The following is a 7,534-nucleotide window of genomic DNA, read 5'->3' on the forward strand; positions in this document are numbered from 1 at the left end:
TAGGGTTAGGGTTAAGGTTAGGGTTAGAGGATAGGGTAAGGGTTAGAGGATAGGATTAGGGTTAGGTTTAGGGATAAAGTTTAGGGTTAGGGTTAGAAGATTGGGTTAGGGTTAGTGTTAGAGAATAGGGTTAGTCTTAGGGTTAGGGATATAGTTTAGGGTTAGGTTTAGGGTTAGAGGATAAGTTTAGGGTTAGGTTAGGGTTAGGGTTAGGGTTAAGGTTAGGGTTAGAGGATAGGGTAAGGGTTAGAGGATAGGGTTAGGGTTAGAGGATAGGGTAAGGGTTAGAGGATAGGGTTAGGGTTAGAGGATAGGGTAAGGGTTAGAGGATAGGGTTAGGGTTAGAGGATAGGGTAAGGGTTAGAGGATAGGGTTAGGGTTAGAGGATAGGGTAAGGGTTAGAGGATAGGGTTAGGGTTAGAGGATAGGGTTAGGGTTAGGGTTAGAGGTTAGGGTTAGGGTTACATGATAGGGTTAGGGTTAGTGTTAGTGGATACGGTTAGAGGTTAGGGTTAGGGTTACATGATAGGGTTAGGGTTAGTGGATAGTGTTAGAGGTTAGGGTTAGGGTTAGAGGATAGGGTTAGGGTTAGGGTTAGGGGATAGGGTTAGGGGTAGGGTTAGGGTTAGAGGTTAGGGTTAGGGTTACATGATAGGGTTAGGGTTAGTGGATAGTGTTAGAGGTTAGGGTTAGGGTTAGAGGATAGGGTTAGGGTTAGGGTTAGGGGATAGGGTTAGGGGTAGGGTTAGGGTTAGAGGTTAGGGTTAGGGTTACATGATAGGGTTAGGGTTAGTGGATAGTGTTAGAGGTTAGGGTTAGGGTTAGAGGATAGGGTTAGGGTTAGGGTTAGGGGATAGGGTTAGGGGTAGGGTTAGGGTTAGAGGTTAGGGTTAGGGTTACATGATAGGGTTAGGGTTAGTGGATAGTGTTAGAGGTTAGGGTTAGGGTTAGAGGATAGGGTTAGGGTTAGGGTTAGGGGATAGGGTTAGGGGTAGGGTTAGGGTTAGAGGTTAGGGTTAGGGTTACATGATAGGGTTAGGGTTAGTGGATAGTGTTAGAGGTTAGGGTTAGGGTTAGAGGATAGGGTTAGGGTTAGGGTTAGGGGATAGGGTTAGGGGTAGGGTTAGGGTTAGAGGTTAGGGTTAGGGTTACATGATAGGGTTAGGGTTAGTGGATAGTGTTAGAGGTTAGGGTTAGGGTTAGAGGATAGGGTTAGGGTTAGGGTTAGGGGATAGGGTTAGGGGTAGGGTTAGGGTTAGAGGTTAGGGTTAGGGTTACATGATAGGGTTAGGGTTAGTGGATAGTGTTAGAGGTTAGGGTTAGGGTTAGAGGATAGGGTTAGGGTTAGGGTTAGGGGATAGGGTTAGGGGTAGGGTTAGGGTTAGAGGTTAGGGTTAGGGTTACATGATAGGGTTAGGGTTAGTGGATAGTGTTAGAGGTTAGGGTTAGGGTTAGAGGATAGGGTTAGGGTTAGGGTTAGGGGATAGGGTTAGGGGTAGGGTTAGGGTTAGAGGTTAGGGTTAGGGTTACATGATAGGGTTAGGGTTAGTGGATAGTGTTAGAGGTTAGGGTTAGGGTTAGAGGATAGGGTTAGGGTTAGGGTTAGGGGATAGGGTTAGGGGTAGGGTTAGGGTTAGAGGTTAGGGTTAGGGTTACATGATAGGGTTAGGGTTAGTGGATAGTGTTAGAGGTTAGGGTTAGGGTTAGAGGATAGGGTTAGGGTTAGGGTTAGGGGATAGGGTTAGGGGTAGGGTTAGGGTTAGAGGTTAGGGTTAGGGTTACATGATAGGGTTAGGGTTAGTGGATAGTGTTAGAGGTTAGGGTTAGGGTTAGAGGATAGGGTTAGGGTTAGGGTTAGGGGATAGGGTTAGGGGTAGGGTTAGGGTTAGAGGTTAGGGTTAGGGTTACATGATAGGGTTAGGGTTAGTGGATAGTGTTAGAGGTTAGGGTTAGGGTTAGAGGATAGGGTTAGGGTTAGGGTTAGGGGATAGGGTTAGGGGTAGGGTTAGGGTTAGAGGTTAGGGTTAGGGTTACATGATAGGGTTAGGGTTAGTGGATAGTGTTAGAGGTTAGGGTTAGGGTTAGAGGATAGGGTTAGGGTTAGGGTTAGGGGATAGGGTTAGGGGTAGGGTTAGGGTTAGAGGTTAGGGTTAGGGTTACATGATAGGGTTAGGGTTAGTGGATAGTGTTAGAGGTTAGGGTTAGGGTTAGAGGATAGGGTTAGGGTTAGGGTTAGGGGATAGGGTTAGGGGTAGGGTTAGGGTTAGAGGTTAGGGTTAGGGTTAGAGGATAGGGTTAGGGTTAGGGTTAGGGTTAGGGTTAGGTTTAGGGTTAGGTTTAGGGTTAGGATTAGGTTGAGTATTATGGTTATGTTTAAGGTTTAGAATATGCTACTGGTTAAGGTTATGCATAGGGTTAAGTTTAGGATTAGGGTTATGGTTATGGTTAAGGGTTTCTCTCAAGAAGTTCTGGCTGTGTCTGGGACACTCTTTCACAGGTAGTTGGGCCGCTAACCTCATAGGAGACCCTGGTGTTCAGTTGCCTCTTGTGTTCGTGCCCCAGTAATTCAGTTCCAAGGTCATCTTACCCGAATTGCTGGATTAGAGCAGCCCCAGTGACAGGCAGGCCTCATCGCTGGGCTCTGGAGCCCTTGCACACAGGGTGAGGGTGGTGGACTTTGCGTCCAGGGATGGGATCACAGGAGGAGGCAGAGGAAGGGATGCGTCCCCGGAGGCAGGCTGGGTGCTGCTTCGTGAGGATGGAGGGTGGGTGGAGCCTGGGATGCTGGGAGGAAAGAGGCAAGTTCTCCGTCAGCCGCACTCAGAGCCTGGCGTTGGCCAGCGAGGCTGCGTTTAGGCCTCTGGCTTCCAGAACTGAGAGATGATGTGTTGCTTGAGGCCCCTAAGTCACAGAAAACGAATATGGTGGACGAATGCATACAGGGAAGAAAGGTGACTTAGCTCAGCGTGTGCACCACGTGTGGCCACTGCGCGGGGCTCTGACCCACGGCGGTACGTGGACGTGCTCACCTCTAGCGAGTGGAGGACAACCCGGGGGTGTACCTCTGTCCCGCATCCCCTGTGGAGGTGGGTGGGGAGCGGGGACCTGGGTGGAGGTGGTCAAAAGGGACCGACACCCAGAGGGAAGGTGAAGTGGGACTGGGGTGCACTGTGCCCCTGGCGACGGCAGCCGACTCTGCTGTGTGTATATTCGGAAGCTCCTAGGAGCAGCTCCTAAATGTTCTCAACACAAGGAAAAGCACTTCTTCTCTTTTTTAAAGCTGCATGAAATCGAGACTGTCAGCTACAGTGTTTTGTGGTAATTGTTTCCCAATATACATCGTCAAGTCATTCTTTTACATCTTAAATGAGCATGGGGGTTCATGTCACCTGTACCCCAATAGGACTGGAAAGAAAAAAAATTAAGCTTGAAACTTGCGTGAGTATTGAGTGAGGTTTCCTACAATGGAAAGAAATGATAGCATAGACCAGGGGTGGGCAACCCCTGGCATGCGTGCCAAACATGGCACGCCAGTAACTTTTGCTGGCATGCGAAACCCTCTCTTATAATCTTCCATTTACAATTTTTTTCTTAATATCGACTTGTTTATTTTTCAGATAATTTCAGTGTAGGTGCATCTTAGATAAATAAATAGAGGAAGAAAAGAACTACAGAAAAAGACAAAGCAATTAAAGGTTTACCCTTTGCGACAGCATGAGTGGATCTGGAGAACATTATGCTGAGCGAAATAAGCCAGTCCGAGAAAGACAAGCACCATATGATCTCACTCATTTGTGGGTGCACTGGGCCCCCAGTTACTAAAATAAAAAACTGGAAAGAAAATGAAGTATAAAGAATTTCCAAAACCAACACCAAGAGACCTCATCAGCACTAGAACTGTCTTTAGAAAGAACTAAGGGATTTCTCCAGTTAGAAATAAATGGACACAGAACAGAAACTAGTGACTTAAGTATAAGTCTCATTAGTAAAGGGAAAGACTAGTCACATAAAGAAGAACATGACAGGGTGGCATGTTTACGCCCAGAACAAAGTCAAAAGAAAATATGATTAAAATGACTATAACCACAATAATGGGGAAAGGAGACACAATATACAAAGAAGCAAATTCTGACATTAGTGACAGAAAGTGTGGGAGTAGGAGGACTGAACGTGTAGAAGTTTTTATGCCCTATGTAATTAAGTTATCAGCTCAGAATGAAGTTTTATAACCAAAGCTTTAAGCATTCTTAGTGGTGAACACAAAGTAAGAAACCTACTTTGTGGATACAAAAAACTCTATTACTGAATGTTTACTATATTACTAAAGAAAATATCAAATCACAGAGGAAGACAAGAGAGGAATAGAGGAAGAAAAGAACTACAGAAAAAGACAAAGCAATTAAAGGTTTACCCTTTGCGACAGCATGAGTGGATCTGGAGAACATTATGCTGAGCGAAATAAGCCAGTCCGAGAAAGACAAGCACCATATGATCTCACTCATTTGTGGAAATTAATGAGCAAACCGAACTAACACCAAAACAGACACAGACTCACAGATAGAGAGCAGGCAGACAGCTCTGGCTGGAGGGTATTGGGGGCGGGTAGAGGGATTGAGAAAAAAAGAGAAAGAACTCATAGACATGGTCCACAGTGTGGTGGTTGCATGGGATGTGGAGGTGGAAGAGGATATAAGGGGGTAAATGGTGATGGAAAAATAAAATAAAGAAAAAAATGTCAATAGTAAGTTCTTATCTATAATAATAAAAGGCCAGGCGTCACGACCAGAACGACCAATCAACCAGCCGCTATGAGGTGCATTGACCACCTCTCAGTCCCTCCCCCCAGCCCGCAGGCTCCCATCGTTGGATGGCCAACGGGGAACCACGGGAACCGGGCTGGGGGGCAGCAGAGCCGGACTGAGGACTGGACTTGTGGGGCGGCAGCATCGCGGAGCGTCCCGGGACAGCGAGCAGATTTGCAGAGCGTTGGCGAGCAGCGTCGTGGACCGTCCAGGGGCGGCGAGCAGCATCTCGGGGTGGCGACATGGCCTGATCGCAGGCTAGGCGTAGGGACCCTACACGTGCACGATTTTGGGCACTGGTCCTCTAGTCTATCAATAATTAAAGTATAAATGGGTTAAACTCACCAATCAAAAGACATACACTGGCCCTAACTGGTTTGGCTCAGTGGATGGTGTGTCGGCCTGCAGACTCAAGGGTCCCGGGTTCAATTCTGGTCGGGGGCATGTACCTTGGATGCGGGCACATCCCCAGTGGGGAGTGTGCAGGAGGCAGCTGATCGATGTTTCTGGCTCTCTATCCCTCTCCCTTCCTCTCTGTAAAAAATCAATAAAATATATTTAAAAAAAAAAGAAAGACATACACTGGTGGAATGGATTTAAAAATCTATAAGATCCAGCTACATGTCGTACATAAGAAATCTGCTTCAGATTTCAGGATACATAAAGGTTAAAAGTGAAGGGATGAAAAAAGACATTCCATGCAAATGGTAACCGAGAGAGAATAAGGATGCCTACACTTACATCAAAGTGGACTTTAGGTCAAACAGTGTCACAAGGACAAAGGAAGTCATTGCATAATTTAAAAATGGATCAATCCAACCAGAACTTATGACAAGTATAAATATATAAGCATCGACAGACCTGAAGGAAGAAATAAACAGCAATACAGTAATAGTGGAGAAAGACTCAGTACCCCATTTGCAATGATGGGCAGATAGAAACCTGAGGAAAAAGCAGACCCAGGCGCCACTACAGACCACGTGGCCCAGACGGACATGGACAGACCACCCCGCCCAACAGCTTCCCCAGGGCCCATGGGCCGTTCTCCAGGACAGATCACACGCTCGGGCATAAGTCAGGGCTTAACAACTTTAAGATGATTGAATTCATTTCAAGTCTGTTTTTAACCACAATGGAATGAAACTAGAAGGCAATAACAAAAGGAAAATGGAAAAATTCATAAATACATGGAATTTAAACAACACAGTCTTGAACAATCATTGGATCAAAGAAGTAAATTTTTAAAAATTAGAAAATATCTTAAGACAAATGAAAATAAAAACACAACACACCAAGGCCTGTGAGACACACTAAGAAGGAAGTTTACAGCGATAAACGCCTACCTTAAAAAAGAAGCAAGAACTAGAAAAGGAAGAAAACACCAAGTCCAAAGTATCAGAAAGAAGGAAATAATAATATCAGAGCAAAAATAAATATAAAATAGAGAATAAAAAAGCAATAGAAACAAATCAATGAAACTGAGTTAATTTTTTGCAAAAACATAACAAATAAAATTGACAAACTCTAAGCTAGACTAAGAGAGAGAGAGAATGAAAGAGAAGGTGAAGAAAGCAAAGGCAAAGGAGAATAATAATAATAGGAGGAGGGGGAGGAGGAGGAAGAAGAGGAAGAAGAAGGAGGAGGAGGAGGAAGAGGAGGAGGAGAGGAAGAAGAGGAAGAAGAAGAAATCAGAAATGGAAGAAGACATATTACTACTCATGGCACAGAAAGTTAAAAAAAAAAAGATCATAAGGGACTATTATGAACAATTATTCACCAACAAACTGGACAACCTAGAAGAAATGGAATAAGTCATTGAAACACACAACCTACTCAGAATGAATAATGAAAACATAAGATTCCTGAACTGACAAATAACCAATAAAAATATTGAATTAATCATCTAAACCGTCCAACAAGGACAGAAGTCCAGGACCATACGACATCACAAGTGAATGCCACCAAGCATTTCATGAAGAATTAATGCCAGTCCTTCTTAAACTCGTCCAAAAACAGAAGAGAAGCACCTCCAGACTCCGAGGCCAGCGTTATCGTAAGACCTAAGCCAGGCAAAGACACCACAGAGAGAAGAACTGCAAACCAAGACCCCTGACGAACACAGATGCAACCCCCCCAGTCAAACATTAGCAAACTGAAGTTCACAACCCAGTGAAAGGACCACACACCAGGATCAGGGGGGATTCACCCCTGGCATGTGAGGACGGCCCAGCATGTGCACATCCAGGCAATACAGCCCGTCCACAAAATGAAGGGTAAAGATCGTACGAGCATCTAATCTAATAAAAGAGAAAAATGCAAATTGACTGTACCTTCGCTACGCCCCAAGCCACGCACACCAGCCAATCAGAGTGACTATGTGCAAATTAACCCAACCAAGATGGCGTCCAGCAGCCACAGAGCTGGAGCAAGCAGGAGGCTTAGTTGCCCCGGCGATGGAGGAAGCCAAGCTTCCCGCCTGCCCTGGCTGGCTGTGGCCTCTGCTAAAGGCAACAAAGTTTCAATTATAGAAGATAAATAAATCCCAGATACCTGCTTCCAGCCAGCCTCCACTGGGAGATTGGGTAGCTGGGGGCCGTGGCCAGCCTGCAAACAGCCATCAGCCCCTCACCCAGGCTGGCCACACCCTCATGGGGTGAGGGTCCCTGCTGGGGGGCTTGACCAGCCTGAAAACAGCCCTCAGCCCCTCACCCAGGCTGGCCAGGCACCCAAGC

This window comes from Myotis brandtii, unplaced genomic scaffold (genome assembly GCF_000412655.1).
Source record: "Myotis brandtii unplaced genomic scaffold, ASM41265v1 scaffold1077, whole genome shotgun sequence".
Lineage (NCBI taxonomy): Eukaryota > Metazoa > Chordata > Mammalia > Chiroptera > Vespertilionidae > Myotis > Myotis brandtii.